Source organism: Thunnus albacares, chromosome 7 (assembly GCF_914725855.1).
Source record: "Thunnus albacares chromosome 7, fThuAlb1.1, whole genome shotgun sequence".
Lineage (NCBI taxonomy): Eukaryota > Metazoa > Chordata > Actinopteri > Scombriformes > Scombridae > Thunnus > Thunnus albacares.
The window spans coordinates 33,031,965-33,048,725 of record NC_058112.1 but is presented as its reverse complement, the minus strand read 5'-3'; the positions used below and the strand labels follow the sequence as shown (position 1 = coordinate 33,048,725).

General features: G+C 38.8%; 1 protein-coding gene across 3 annotated transcripts in view; it reads right to left on the bottom strand.

Moving 5' to 3' along the window:
* The window catches only part of LOC122985151 (metabotropic glutamate receptor 8-like), a 159,997-nt gene that overhangs the window by 46,124 nt on the left and 97,112 nt on the right, over window positions 1–16,761 (bottom strand). The gene's annotated exons all lie outside the window — the stretch shown is intronic.

Sequence of the window (16,761 nt, the reverse complement as noted above, 5' to 3'; positions counted from 1 at the left end):
TGTCTGTCATGAAGACTGAAAAGCAGGTGAAGGAACTGCTCCTCAGCACAAAAAATACATTTCTCAGTAAGTTTTACAGTCTTATGTTCAGACTGTTGAGATATTTTGATCTGAAATATGAGAGTGGACAACATGACAGCACATGGAAAAACCTTAGCAACCACCTTAGCAACCAAGGCTACAGACAGACGTTTATGGGCATGAGCGGCAAGCTGACATCAGCTAGTCAGCGAGGTAGAAAAAACTGACGCAAACGAAGCGTCCAAAGCAGGTTGAAGCCCTGACTTTTGACTTGCAGGCAGCATTTTTACACACGTTCACCTCAAGTTTCTGAACCATGTTTAACATCCGACATCAGAAACATATAAACAACAGAAAACCACAAAAAGCACAATATTTCTCTGTTTTAAGAGTCTCCAGCCATGTTAGCAGCTCTGTGTTATCTCCGCTCATGTGTTCGTTACTACTACTACTTAGTGTTTAATCACCTGAAAATAAGAATCGTTGTGTTTTCATTATATTAGAATGAGCCTTTATATCTGCAGGGGGAGCAGGTCGTCTTCCACGGAGCCGCCATGTTGCACCGCCATGTTTCTACAGTAGCCCGGGACGGACAAACCAAACACTGGCTCTAGAGAGGGAATCTTTACCTTTTTTCATTAGTTTCACAGCCACCGTAGGTTTTCCTACACGCTTTGAATGTCACTAAATCCCCCACACTGGTCCTTTAAACAAGTCATTGTGTGAATTCACCAAATTAAATCTTCACTGATATTAAAACTGAAGTTGAGTAACAAGTCTTCTTTTATTTAGAAAGAAACGAATCACACATTTGTGGTTTCGATCGATTGCTCAACACATAAAGAGCAACAGCGTTTCATCGAGCTCAGAGCGTCTCGACCCCAAACATGGTTTGGTTTTTTCTCTTTTCATGACTGGAGTCCCAGTGAGGTGTCACACCAGTGAACCTACAGGAAGATGTTCCTGAATGTTTTCACACTGAAGGATCACAGACTGTTTCCTACTGATCACTGCGTTATTCCTGTTGTGTTCCTGAGATATTTTTGCTCTGGTTAAAAATTGTTGTAGACTGACGTGGACGTTCTGGCAGGAGGAAAAGGAAACAACATTTCTTTTTCAGAAAATGCAGAAACTGCTTCAAGCAGCTGCTTCGTTAACACAAACTCTGATTTATTCAACAGCCTCTCACTCTAAAGATGTTATTAACCAAAACAAATCAATAACTCATCATCCCCAGAACCTGCATGTATGATTTCTGATAAAAAAAAAGCAATGTGAGCAGCGTGTTTGCCCATGTGGTGACTAGAACATTTCTTGCCTTCCTGTTTGCTAATGAGCCTTGATGACCGATGATGACGATGATGATGATGATGGTGGTGATGATGGTGAAACTCTGGCTGACGGTGAGGTGAGGCGGTGCGTTCGACAGACAGCTGCTAGTGTTTCATTTACACATCACTTACAGGGTAAATTTAATTCCTCCTCGACACGATGGACGCGTTTCTGTTTTCCCGCCTCTCTCTCTCCCTTCTCTTTCAATTAGATTTGGAAATTAGATAAGCAGGAAACTAATTACAGAGGTTACCGGTGTAGGGATGAGTTCGGGGGGGAAACCGGCCCCAGCTGTGGCGTCTCACACACCTGAATATATTTACATTAATAGAGTTATCAGTAGCATCAGTCTGTGTCAGATTCATCAGCAGAGACACGTGTGACGGCAGCTCAAACATTCATAAATTCTGCTGAAGACTATTCTTTGCTTAATAATAAAACAGCATCATTCGCTCTCTGCTGATCTATATCTGTAAAAAAGAACAAACATCAGTGACATCAATCATCCCAACAGTCACTCAAATGTCCACCAGTGCTGAAGATTTCTCTTACAATCAATATTTAGAGACGGAGCCCAAAAGGCAGAGGACTATTGTAAAACAATAAGGTCCTCACCTAAGGGCGAGGACCCTATTGTTTTTCGTGTGTTTGTTTGTTTGTTTCTTTCTTTATTATTATGCCACTTAAACCCTAAATTTGACCCCCTAAACACGCTCAAAACCTCACAAAATTTGGCACGCACATCAGGTCTGGTGAAAACTTTGATAAAATGTAAAAATTAACCCCCAAATAGCCAAAATGTGCTCTCTAGCGCCACCTATGTAACTAAAATGGCCACCATGGCCCGTAGGAATGTCGTAGAAAGATCAAACCAAAACTCAATTATTCATCTCATCAAGACCTACAAATCATACACCAACACCCCTGACCTAAATCCAACAGGAAGTCTGCAATTAGCCTTTCAAAATAAGACTTTGCCCCAATTTTGGCCCCCGAACAAACACTATCTCCTCCGAGGGAGTTAATGGTATCAGCTTCACACTTTAATAGATGACTTATGACACTATGCTGAAAAAAAGTTGTTAAAAACTTTGTAATAACAGTTTGGATTTAATAAGCCCTGAAAGTTGCAGTGCCACATCACCCTTGCACTGTTAAACAATGGGGAAGCAATCTATGGGCATGGACTTTGTGTCAAACAGAGGCTTCTGATGTCTAAACTATAAGTCTGACCACTTTCAAACCTGCATCAATGGATTCGCCACGAAATTTCCAACTAAAATATGATTATTAATGTTAGATTTGGCCAAAGTCATGGGATTTATGAGGAGATTTCACAAGAAGCGTACTCTAAAATCCTCCTCTCCAACTGCTCCTGGTGATGTCACTCCTTCAGTGCTGTGAAACATTCTGCAATACACACTCATTATAAAATCACAGGAGGAGCAAGAAAAGACTTTAAAACTCACACTCTAATATCTCAAAAACAATAAAAGATAGAAAACACATGTAAATTCAAGATTTGTAGGTCAAAGTCTCGTAACTCATTTAAAGTTCAAATGAAGTTTGTATCTAAAACTATGTGGAAGCAGTAAATGTTCAAAAAGGTGTGGGTTCGCTCACACTCTCCATTCAAATATATGAGTATTTTTCTGTGTCCAGCTGCAGTTACTAATTGTCTCTACACACCTGACAGTACACATGTCAATCAAACTTTCAAAATAAAAGCACACCACACTTATCATTACCGAAAAGTATGAAGTCAAATCTAAAGTCAAGACCAACAAGTCAAGACAAGTAAGTCCAAGTCACGGCCATTAATGTCTTATTAAAGACCAAGCGGCAACCCTCCGGGCTGAAAAATGAAGCCAATGCAGAAGTGCCAAAAACCTGCATTCTATCTAATGGCCATCAGGGGGCGACTCCACTGACTGAAAAAAGAAGTCCAATTGTATGGAAGTCTATGAGAAAATGATCCTACTTCTCTCTTGATTCATTACCTCAGTAAAATGTTTCCTGATGAGCTGATGTTTCAGGTCTTCTTCTATACAGCATGTTGTTCATTTTGTAAATTATGGATCCATTTAGAGTAAAATAGACGATACAGCAGAGTATGCTTTAAGGTGTGGCTACGTTGTGATTGACAACTCGCTACCACAGCATTGCTGTAACGTAATATAACCATGGCGTACAGGTGTAGCTGCTGCTATTCCACAGTGTGTTTTCAGTTCACTAAAGTTTATTGTAACATTTTGGTCGCCCAAAAAAAGTCTAGTTCAGCGATTGGTTGTAATAAAAGACCCACTGATGAGTCGGATTATCAGTTTTTCCAGTGAGTACATTTTGTTTTAACGGTTTTAGGCCTGTCTTTTGCTAGCAAAAATTAGCATTAGCATTATCACTGTTAACCTTGGATTGTAAGTGCACCGTGCTAACCAAGCTAGCAGCTAGCGCTATGGTTAGCTCCATCCTCTCGTCCAAATATGGTCACTTCTGGCTCCAAAAATAAAACATGGTGACGGCCAAATCCAAGATGTCGACACTCAAGGCTTCGCAAACCAACGGGTGACGTCACGGTGACTACGTCCATATTTTATACAGTCTATGGTAAAGACCAACAATTAACAAATCACAAACCAAGTCATGAATGTACGAGTCCAGTTTCCAAGTCAAGACCAATTAGTCTCAAGTCAACCCTGGTAAGTCATTCAACAGTTAAACGAGTTAAAGCAGCAAAATAAAAACAAACAGCCGGATGGCCCTTTAAGGCTCAGTTGTTAAATCTCAAATCTCCTCTTCAAACCAAAGTGTTGACAATAACACACACACACACACTTCACAAAATGTCCCTGAGTGCTGCTGAACACTAAACAGCTGCTCCATCTCTGTTTCAGAGGCACCGTCGCTTTCAAACACTCACACCCTGTCGACATCACTTTTTCACCTGCTGATGTTTCCTGACCAAAGTTCAGCACAAAGGTAAAAAAAAACACACAGAACACAAAGAGGTGTTCAAATGCAAATCAGGCTTTAACATCCACTCAGCGTATTTCATGAGAATCTGCAGCACAGTTAGTACAAAGAGGAGTACAAATGGAAGAAACAGTGTTGTAAAAAAAAAAAAGGCGAGAAAACAATGAGGCAAACATATATTTCAACAAAGCAGAAGAACAGAATCAAATATTCATGTTCTTTGGTGAAACAGTGTTTGTGGAGTCTCCAGGTGGAAATACTGATCGTCAGAGTGAAAAACAACGTTTCCCCTGAATAAAAGAAACTCTACATCCTCCACAAACTCTGTTCCTGCTGCAGAGGGAACGGCTGCACTGGAAAAAACAAAAAAACAAAAAAAAACGTCTCCATCTTGTTTTAAAAGAAGTGAAAACAACTGAAATGTTCTTTACACCCCCGCAAAGAGACAGTGTGCTGATGATGATTTAGCTTTTTCTTTGAGCCTCAGCAGCAGTGGAACTAAAAATGTAAACTTTAAAAACAATAAACTTCCATCTTCCAAACCAAATGTGGAGGCAGCGTTTTTAAGCACCACATTTATATTCAGATTAATAAAGAACAGTGAATTTACTCATTTATGTATTTAAAAGATAACTAATCTCATGTATAGAACAAAACCAACAATTAATTTATCTACATGGTTGTGTTTACAGAACGTCACTAGCTTGTTGTTCTACGTATCACAACTTCTTGACTTGTACAATGTCAATAACTTCAGCATAAAGTTAAGAGGTTGGTATGTGTAGTAGGGGTTTGCCTGAATACAAATGCGTTATTTGGCAAAGCACAAATAGTGTTATTTGTTTCATACAAATATTTTAAAAATTATTTGTTTTCGGGATGAAAAAAAACCCATGTCAAATACCAGGACGCAGGTCGGTTACATCACTATCTCAGTGTCTCTCCTCTGCTCCGCTGTGACGTCTATCAGCAGGTCTCAACGAGGGGAGTCACATCCACCTGCTACATGACGCACATTTCCTAATTTGGACATCACTCCTGGAGTTGGGGGTGTTCCCCAGAGATAAAGCTGAACTACTGACATATGAGAAGTGCTCTCAAGGGACTCTCCATAACCTGTTGTTCCCCTTCTTCTTTCCACAAAGTCAGGTTGTAAATAATAGGAAATAAATGAAAGGTGCAAAGCAATAGTCGCCTTTGAAGTTCCTCCCTAGAGGTCTGTCTGCAATGAGTGATGAGTAAAGTTTTATCTCAGTAGTCAGCACAGTCGTCTATGATCTGGGAGACTCCGGTTCGAGACCAGATATGGGGACCTTTTATTCAAATACAAATACAAATAATTTTGCTGCCTGAACAAATACAGATACAAATACAAATACTGGGATCTCTGCACATCCCTAATATGTAGCACAATAAGCTAGCAAAGCTCGAAACAACGCTGCGTTCCTGCACATGCTCAGTGGTGTCTGTCTTACACAGAACTACTGTCTGGAGACTGGAAACATGATGCTGTTATTAGTCTTTAAAGCCGTTTCTAAACAAACTAACGTAACTGTAATGTTTGGGGTGTTAATCAAACTCAAATCAAACAGAATCAATGGCTAAATTTCATCTTCTGAGCAGGAATATAAAAAGTAAATTATATGTAAATCTTTCCAACTGTTTAATATATTTGACTATAAACCAAAGTGTTGGAAGCATCCGAAAACCTGACACAACATCCATGAAGGTTGAACATGAGAATAAATAACTCGTCAGGGAGGATTTTGTTTTTCCTCACGGCTGCAGCCGATCAGAAGGCGACACGCTGTCATCAAGATCTCGACACCTGAATCGGGAAACGACAAACGTGTCTTCATTATCCAAACAAACCTCTGTGACGGCTGCTGCTGCTGCAGCAGCTCGCACACAAACAAACAGATAAACATCAACGAAAGGTTGACTGAGAATCTACTACGGCCCGGAGGCTGCAGACAGCAGGGACGAGGATCAGATCTCCACCTTCAGAGAGGAAGAAGGAAGAGGAGGAAGAGGAGGAAGAGCTTTACTGACTGATGAAGATGATGTGGCTGAAGGCTGATTTCCTCTGAGCTCTGAACACAAGACGATGTGTTTATGTTACACTGCTTCACTTCATTTTCTGTGGAACAGAATCTGTTAACTTACCTATAAATAATGATTGTTATGGCATTTTAATGACTTGTTTTTTAATTAATATTTAAAGGAATAATTAATAGATCATTTGAAAGCCCTCCACACTATGGCTTATTAAAATGGTTTAAGGAATTTTTAAGATGGAAAAAAACACTTAAAGTTGACAAAAAAGCAGTTTTTAGCAAATCATCCCTAATTTGTAGCTTAAAAAGGTTCTTAATTTTCAATTAAGGTGCAAATTCAGCAGTCTGGCTCAAATTTGGGGTAAATGGATTGTTTGTATCCGTTAAAAAGTCCTTTAATCCATCAAACAGTGTTAAACTCTGTGCCTGAATTTGAAACATAGTTGTAAAATAAACATTTATAAGTACCTTTAACGTTATTTGGTACATTTTAAGAGGTTTTACCCAATAAAAATCCACAGAGAAAACCCATCAAATATATATTACAATCCATTAATGTAGCCCAGATCTATCTGTGTAATCCCACCAAAATACTGAGTAAGAATCCTTTAAAATATCATTAATTTGCTCCTGAAGATATTTCAGTCGTAACATTATGTAACCAAAATCCCTTTAATTCATTTAATTCAAACCTTAAACCTGAAACCAACAACAATAAACCATTAATCTATAACCTAAATTATCCCCTTAGAATCACATTTCAAATTCCTCAATAATATTATATCTTCAAAGGGCCTTCAGTTTTCAAATAATGAGACAAAAAAAACTTTAAATTAAATTTTAAAGTCTTCCTCCCTTCAGAGACATGTTTGTTCTTGTTCTTTCAGCTGTTTTCAGAGTTTGTTTTTATTCATCTGCCAAAGGAGGAAAGTTTCTCTGAGCTCATTGAAAATCTGATTTTAAGAGGGACAGGGATTTATGACATCACAAGTAGTTTGGAGCCAATCGTGGTTCAATATTCAACTTACACAGGTGTGATGTGGAAACACTGAGGATGAACTTTACAGTGAAGGAGGAAACATCTGGTGTCCAGCAGGAAAACTTCTAAAACGAAATATATTGACATATTGATGGATTCTGGATTATTAATGAGGGGGAAGGAGGAGATGTAATTTGAAGGATTTTAACGTGGTAATTAAACATTATTGTTCCATGTTTTAATACTTAAAACTGTCTGCAGGGGATCTTTAAGGGATTTGTGGGCCTTGAAAAACCCTTAAACTGGAAATGTAACTGGGTAAATAAGCCACTGAAATCATTCATTTACTCATTTATTAATCTCTCAGTTTGGGTGAACGCTGGAATTTGCACCTTAATTAAGACAAATAAAGCAACTTAATGTTATTTTAATAAGGGGCTTTTACCCCATTAACATATAAATTAAGTGACACTTATAATGTCATGTATACATTTTGAGGGCTTTTACCCCTTTAGATAATAAAAACCTGGTAAACTTATTACAGTAAATACTTGAAAACTGAATAAAAATCATTTAAAATATTGTTAATTTGCAAGTTAAATTATTTTAGCTTTTTAAATTAATGATAAAATTAAGGGACCCTGGTTATCAAACGTCTTGGTTTAGATGAAGGTGTCTGATGTGTTTTCAGGGGTAAATTAAAGGTTAATTAAGGTCATCACAAGGGATTGATGTCTACATGATGCTGAGGAGATTACGGCGTTAACATGCGAGTGACGGAAGAGAACAAGGAAGAACAATATGGATTTTCTAATTTACTTTCATCTGAGTGGAGGGGGCGGGGCCGCTGGAGGTGGGGGGGGGGGGGGGGGGGGTTACTGGGGGTGGAGGGGGGTATAATTACAATATTGGATTGCTTTTCAAAAGCGACACACTCTATTTGGCAGGAAATTAGGTGCTCAGAGGTGGCGTTTGCTGTGAGCGCAGCGGCGGTCTGCAGAGCGGAGCGGCAACATTATCCCCTGTGCGGCATGGAACAGACCTCAGGCCACCGCGTCTCGTGGATATTTAATTATCCTAATTAATTACAATTAATGAGCTGGCTTTCCCCAGTGCCTTCTGGAGGGATTGTACTGAGCGTGCTCTAATCTGTCAGCTGGTGAGATGCTCCTGTGACTGTTTCTTCTTCTCTGCTGGAGGGTTTAAAGCCAAACGTCGACTAATACTAATACTGACCAATGCATAAAACACACAGACGTCTATGATGAGTGTGATGTTCTAGAGTTTGGAGCCACTGACATCTAAAGATGAGCTGAAACATGCAAAGACTGAAGAGACCAGTAGTGGAAGAAGTATTCAGATACTTTACTGCAGTAAAAGTACCACTACAGCAATATAGAAATACTCCAATACAAGTAAAAGTCCTGCATGAAAAATCCTCCTACAATAAAAGTACATAAGTATTATGAGCTTGATGTAGTTAAAGTATTGCAGTAAAAGTACATAAGTATTATGAGCTTGATGTAGTTAAAGTATTGCAGTAAAAGTAGTGGTTTGGTCCCTCTGACTGATATATTATTATATATGACATCATTAGATTATTAATAGTGAAGCATCAGTGTTAGAGCAGCATGTTACTGTTGTAGCTGCTGGAGGTGGAGCTAGTTTACACTACTTTATATACAGTTAGCTAGTTTAGTCCAGTGGTTCCCAACCTAGGGGTCGGGCCCCTCCAAAGGGTCAGCAGATAAATCTGAGGGGTGGTGAGATGATTAATGGGAGAGGAAAGAAGAAAAAACAAAGTTCTGATACACAAATCTGTTTTCAGTTTTTGGACTTTTTCTCTAATCTTTGATTTTTGCTGAAATATTGGATCATTTGAACATTTATTGAAATGAAAGCATGTGAGAAGTTTAGAGGGAAAAATCACTATTTGGTGGAGCTGTTAACAACTCATAGACATGTGAAATGTGACCTCGACTACACACTGCTTTTTGTAAGACGTCAAAAGCCAAAAAGGTTGGAAACCACTGGTTTCATCTTTAACAATGTGTTGTATTTTAAAAGCTTGTTATATTATCCATTGTGTCAAATCTTCAAATCTCACACTACTTTGAGTAATTGTACTTAGTTACTTTCCACCACTGAGATAAATCTCACATAAAGGTTGTTTCCACCAGCTGGAGTTGCCAGTTATCGAGTGTTCTTGTCCCTAAAACAAATGGATGACAACCAGCTGCTTGTACTGTTTATATCATGGTTTCTATGCAGAGTAGTCTGCGTGGGTCTGCAGAGCAAATATGAGATGAGTGAACTTCAGGTTCTGGTCGACTGTGTCGCTCTTTATGTTGTTGAGGCATTTTGTCTCTTTACAGCTCAATCAGCTTTTCCTCCATTTCAGTCGACACAACAGATGAACCTGTCTTCTTGTTGACAGAAATGTAATGTTCATACAGAACGTTCCCACAACATTTTGCATCATATTTCATTTATTCTCCTACAATAATCTGCTCATTTTTTACGGTTATGTTTGGACACCTGTTGGTTTAAAATCAGAAAGGTTCGTGGGCCCAGGTTCAATTATAACATTAGTGGTGCATAAATGTCATTTCTAGGAGGCATTCTGGTCAGTGGTCTGCCTTCTGTTTCCAATATTCTCTCACATACATGTGTTTTTGTTGTTTTTTTAAATGTTTTTTGGGTGTTTTGTCTTTATTTAAAAGTTCAGGCATGAATGTTGAGTCTGAGGAGATATGAGTCTCTAACATATTGCGGAGCGGGAAAAGCTTTACTGACTGTGCAGTAAACAGAAATCAACCTGAACATCTTTATCATCTGAAGAGGATGAGTTTATTGAAAGCCGCTGATTGCTTTGACTCGGCGGTGATGTCGTCTTCTTCCTTCTGTCTCTTAAAGTGAATCAATATGACCACAGACGTCATTAAGCTCCTGATTTCAGAGACATTTCTGAGACAAATGACAGCAGAGGCAGAAAAAATGTGCTTTCATAAGCGAGGAGCAGATGTGATTGGCCGTGATTACTACCCGACTGAACGAGCAGTTTGATAATCAATACTCACAAAGCTCTTTTTTCCCCATTTGAGCCCCGGCTGAACCACACAGCCATGAAATTACTCAAAGTGTGCAACCGAATCCTTTGTGCGCTGGACATGACTCACCTGAATCACACATCAGAGTTCATGCCTGGAAGTGACTCTCATACAGGAATCTGAAGTTAACAATATCACAGCATCACTGGAGCACATTCACCCAGAATGAGGCTGCAGCTGCTCTGATGAATAGTTTAAAGGGTAAAACTGGTGATTTTCTTTCTTTTTTTTTTCTTCTCGTCAACAAATCTCATGTTTGGATTGAAACCAACAATGAACTGATCTACTAACAAGTATTGTGTGTGTATCAAAGCCTGATATATCTGATTCCTCCGTTGATGTCAGAAAACTATTAAAGAGGCCTTTTTGTAGTTTTCTGTTATTTATATCCTGTTCTGATGTCAGATGTTAAACATGGTCAAAGTTCCAAAACTTGAGGTAAATGTATGTAGAAATGCTACCTGCAAGACAAAAGTCAGGGCTTCAACCTGCTCTGAACACTTTGTTTGTTTTTTTCTTTGACAGTTTTTTCTGCCTTACTGACGAGCTGATGCTAGCTTGTTGCACACGCTCATAAATCGCCGTCTGTTCTGTAGCCTCGGTTGCTACGGTTGGTTTCTGGCTCGAACATGTACGGATGGATTAGAAAGTTGACATTTGGAGTAAAGAAGGAGAAAAAACAGTGAAATCCTGCTACGATAGTTTGTTTACGTAGCCTCCGGAGCCGGAGGAAGCTTCCTGAAGCTGACCAATCAGAACACAGTGGGCTCATCAGGAGGCGGGGCCTTAAAGAGACAGGAGTTAAAACGGCCTGTTTCAGACAGAGGCTGAACTGAGGGGCTGGATAAAGGACCAGTAGAAGCCCTAGTATAAAACCTGGAAATATGCAGAATATATCCTGAATATGTCCTCTTCAACGAGCCACACCGCTGCACTGGCTGACATTATCCCTCATTATGAAGAGGGTGGTTACTAATAACAGCGATCACGTTTTCAGTCTCGGGAGAGTTGTTCTGAGCATGTGCGGGAATGTGATTCCATTTTCAGAGCTTTGCTAGCTTGTTGTAGTTTATATATCACAACCTCTTTATACTAAATTGTTAATTTCTCAAAGAACTTCAGTATAAAGTCAAGAGGTTGTGATATGTAGCACAACAAGCTAGTGAAGCTGTAAATTATCTGCCTCACACAGAACTACTCTCCAGAGACTGAAAACTTGAAGCTGTTATTAGTCTTTGGAGACGTTTTTAAACAAACTAACGTGACCAAACTCTTCATGATGAAGGAACATGTCACCCAGTGCAGCGCTGTGACTCACTGATGTGTTTTTAATCAGATATATCAGGCTTTGATACACACACAATACTTGTTAGTAGATCAGTTCATTGTTGGTTTGGATCCAAACATGAAGAAAAATATAGAAAATCACCAGATATGTCCTTTAAATGAGGAAGTCTGATTTGAATGATGTGAAAACTATATATTTTTTCCTGATTTCACAAAAAATAACCTTTTGTTGATGATTATACAGAGAAAAAAAACTGAAAATTCAGAAAATTAACTGCAACTACAGCTGCTTATGTAGAAATTCTCAATAGTATGGACTTTCATCTTTTATCTGATAATTTACAGAAGCTTCTGTGGGAGACGTACAGGTGTTAATATGTCAATAAACACATTTTATTTCACATATTTTTTTGGATCTAGACAATGATTGGGTGGTTCTCTGTAGGATGTAATTCTATGATTTTATTCATTGACTCTGATGTATTTAAAGACACATTTTGTGTCTGTTTAGATAACACTAAATATAATAAAGATTAAAAAAGATTGTCCATTTAAATATTTCTGTGGTGATTAACATATTTTCTTGAGTATTTGCATCTTTATTATCTTCAGACGTGACATCAACACTCCTGACACAGACACACACACACACACACACACACACACACACAGGTGGACTCTGGAGCTTCTAACATAATGAGTTCAGAGCAGCGTCCTGACTGCAGCAGACCGATCAAAGCCGTCCACTGAGCTCAGGTAAAGACTTGCAGCGTTATCACAGCAGCGGCTGTTCTTAGAGCGCTGATGCTGTTTTTTTTTTCCCCTGGCTGTTTCACCTCTGTCTGCAGCTGGAGGGGGGAGGCTGACGTCTGCTTGTATTTACCCAGCACCTTCCCGCAAATCCTGTTTTGCGTGTCGAACTTTGTAAACGTTTTGTAAAGGATTTGGCCCTCAGTGGCCCCCTGTTTTACAGAGAAAGTCCTCCTGAATCAGGCAGGATTACATTCCTGCTGCATGGACTCTGCAGTCAGCACGGAGAGACTCAGCAGTCATCATCAGAGGAGAGAGAGCTTGTTAAGCTTCTAATTTACATCTGTGCATCTGCTTTCAGCTGAAGCCTGAATCCGTGATGACTTTAAACAAGGTAAGAAGAAGAGGAAGCCACTTTTCATCATAACGTAGAAACCACAAGAAACAGAACAGCTGACAAGTTGAATCACTTTTCTCCTGAGCTGCGGTTTATTCCCCTCAGCTATTCTCATAACATTCAAGTCACAAAACTGAGCATCCATTTTTCTGAAAAATAAATCCCTGATGATCTTTTTTAAAAAAAGGAAAAATAAACCCAGAAGTTCAGTGAACAACATTTACATAATTCTCAAGGACTCATCTGCCTATCAGGATCACAACATATTTTTTCTTGCTGCGGGATGAATTTTTACTTTTTAAACCTGTTTCTAAAGTTGCAACTCTTAGGTGGAAATGACATGAAATAATCACAACACAGTCGAGGACAAATCTAACAGCACATACTGTATGTTACCATCATTATTAACACATCTTAGTCCTCTTTTACTCATACAATATTTATCTAAGAGGGTCCAAACAAAAACCGCACATGAATAATATGAATAAAACATCGTCCTGCTAACTGTGAGAGAAAGCACACAGCAGTAAAAACATCTTCTACCTAAACTACTGATGAGCATCACACAGTTCACTTGCATCAACAGTTAAAACAGAAGAATAAAGACATAAACACTGCAAGCAACCAAAAGACATCAATGTTGTTTCATCACAGTTGTCAGTGATGGAAGTTTCAGTGATGTACTTTTACTGTAGGAGGATTTTTCATGCAGGACTTGTGATGGAGTATTTGTACTTTGTTGTATTGGTACTTTTACTGCAGTAACAGATGTACATTTATGTTGATGTGTTGGATTCCTGACAGCCGGTTAACACGCTGGATGATCATTTTGGGATTTGAGTTCTCGACCCTGCAACACAGAGCGTCTCTGACAGCCTTCAGTAATTAATCCAGTATTTATTTAATCATCCCGAGTGTATCAGTGAATATGAACAAGTGTTTATAATCACAAACGTTAGATACAGGAGTTTAATCACTGGTGTCAAAGAGAGTCGAGTGTCGTTTTGTCTACAGATGGAAGAACAGAAGATGTTGCTCTGTTGTTTGAACCTTCACAGAGCTTCACCTGAAATCACATTTAATCATCCCTCATCATCTAAAATAATGTCAATTAATATATATTGGTAATAGTTACAGTATATATTATTAAAATGAATTGCATTTAATGTGCTGCAGCTGAGCAGCTAATAGCTATCTAGCTGCTAACTGGTGTTTGCGGCTAATAACTATCTAGCTGCTAACTGGTGTTAGCGGCTAATAGCTATCTAGCTGCTAACTGGTGTTAGCTGCTAATAGCTATCTAGCTGCTAACTGGTGTTTGTGGCTACTAGCTATCTAGCTTCTAACTGGTGTTTGCGGCTAATAGCTATCTAGCTGCTAATTGGTGTTAGCGGTGCACTTTTCCCTGGTGAATGTTTGTTTGATGTCTCGTTCAACAAGCTGCAGGATGAGACGTGTTCATGTTTGTAAGTTAGATCAGAAGGAGACTTTAGCAGGAAGCTAATGTGGGTTGTTGTTCAGAGTCTGTGTAGCAGGATGATATCCTAACAGTAACCTTTTTGTCATAATAACTTGATTTTTACATTTTGAGACATTTTACACATCTTGCAAAAACAAAAAAATTGAATTAATCAAATTAATTTGACTTATCGTGGAGTGCTAACTGTACTGTAGTCTAAATTTGAGGTCTTTTACTTTAGTATTTCCATTTTATGCTAATTTACATTTTTACTTTACGTACAGAGCTGATTACTTTTCAGATTAAGATTTTACATTAAAAAACATAAATATGTATAAACATATATATGTATATAAAGTAGCTACAACAGTAACATGCTTCTTATGCATTGATGCATTAACAATCTAATGATGTCATATAATAATAATAGATCAGTCACGGGAAGAACTTTTACTTTTGATACTTTTGATACTGTAAATACTTTTCACTTCCTACTTTAGTAGTATTTTGAATGCACGACTTTTGCTTGTAATGCAGTATTTTAACACTGTGGTATTAGTACCTTAAATAATAAACAGATATCTGGGATACAGATAAAGTATCTTTATCTCCATCAGGAGCTACAAACAAAGCTCCACAGCACAGAATGAAACCACGTTTACTTCCTGTTTCTGCTCCTGAAACCTCTCCGAGCCTCCTCAGATCACACGTATGAGAAATCCTGCCAAGCTTTAACGAGCAGGTTGATTAACGCTGACGTCATCACAGACAGAGCAGCGGGGCCAGTTTTCCTACCGTCGTGCGTAAATGACCAGAGTGTACGTTGCTTTGATGTTCCCTCAGTGTTGTCATGCAGCATTTCACCGCAGGGCTGCTAGTTTGAGTTAGTTTATTATCAATGAGCTACAGTCTTTAAATACGTTTAGTGATCTGAAAGCTCTTAATTAAAGTTCTGCTGTTGGGGGTTTCATACATTTATGAATCATCTGCTTTGAGTTATATTTGCCTTTGATTCAGATTTAAAGGGCTACAGAACATGGCTTTATTGCTTTGAAAGTATGTGAACTCACGTCTCTGTTATTCTTATATATATATAGTTATTTCTCCCTTGTAGACCACACACACTCACTCAGCCTAATCAGTGTCCTACTGTGGCATATATACATCTACAACAAAGCCCCCTAAGCTGCAGATCCTCTCTCCTGTCCTGATTCTTTGACTGGAATCATCTCCATATCTGTCGACCCAAACCAATTAACTTTCCAAAGGCCCAGCCTCTTAATATATACAGTTTGGCAGTTTTGGGGGCTTCTGACTGCAGGGTGAGAGAAGATTGAAGGCTGAGGAACTGATGTGATTTTGGTTTTTGCTTCAGGGAGAGGATTAGTGCTGTGTGTGTGTGTGTGTGTGTGTGTGTGTGTGTGTGTGTGGTGCCGCAGAAGAGAGTTCACGTGTTCATACGAAGGAAAATAAATGATTAACTTTCTCGGTGAAGTCCTGTCAATTTGATTCATGTAGCCGGAAATCATAAATCAGCCTCAAAGGGCTTCAAAGGGCTTAAGAAGCTGCAACTGTTTCTTTGACCCACAGCTGGCTCACAGGAAGACAAGCAGAAGATAGAGAGAGGAAGGAGGAGGTGGAGAAAGAAAGAGAGAGAAAGGAAGGAGGAGGTGGAGAAAGAAAGCCAGCGTAGAGAAGGAAAGAGAAGAGGTAGTGAAGGCTGAAAAGAAGAAGGTACAAGAGGAAAGAAGGAGGTAGAGGACGAGAAAAAGGAGTCACTGAAAGAAAGGAGGAGGAAAAATGGAAAGGAGAAGTACAGAAGGTAAGGAGGAGACAAAAAGGAGAAGATAGCAAAGGAAAGAAAGAGAAGAAGGAGGTAGAGAAGTAAAGGCAGTGGTGGAAAGTAACTAAGTACATTTACTCCAAGTAGTTTGAGGTACTTGTACTTTACTTGAGTATTTCCATGTGATGCTACTTTCTACATCTCAGAGGGAAATATTGTACTTTCTACTCCACTACATTTATTTGACAGCTTTAGTTACTTTTCAGATGAAGATTTGACACAATGGATAATATAACAAGCTTTTAAAATACAACACATTGTTAAAGATGAAACCAGTGGTTTCCAACCTTTTTGTCTTTTGACGTCTTACAAAAAGCAGTGTGTAGTCGGGGTCACATTTCACATGTCTATGAGTTGTTAACAGCTCCACCAAATAGTGATTTTTCCCTCTAAACTTCTCACATGCTTTCATTTCAATAAATGTTCAAATGATCCAATATTTCAGCAAAAATCAAAGATTAGAGAAAAAGTCCAAAAACTGAAAACAGATTTGTGTATCAGAACTTTGTTTTTTCTTCTTTCCTCTCCCATTAATCATCTCACCACCCCTCAG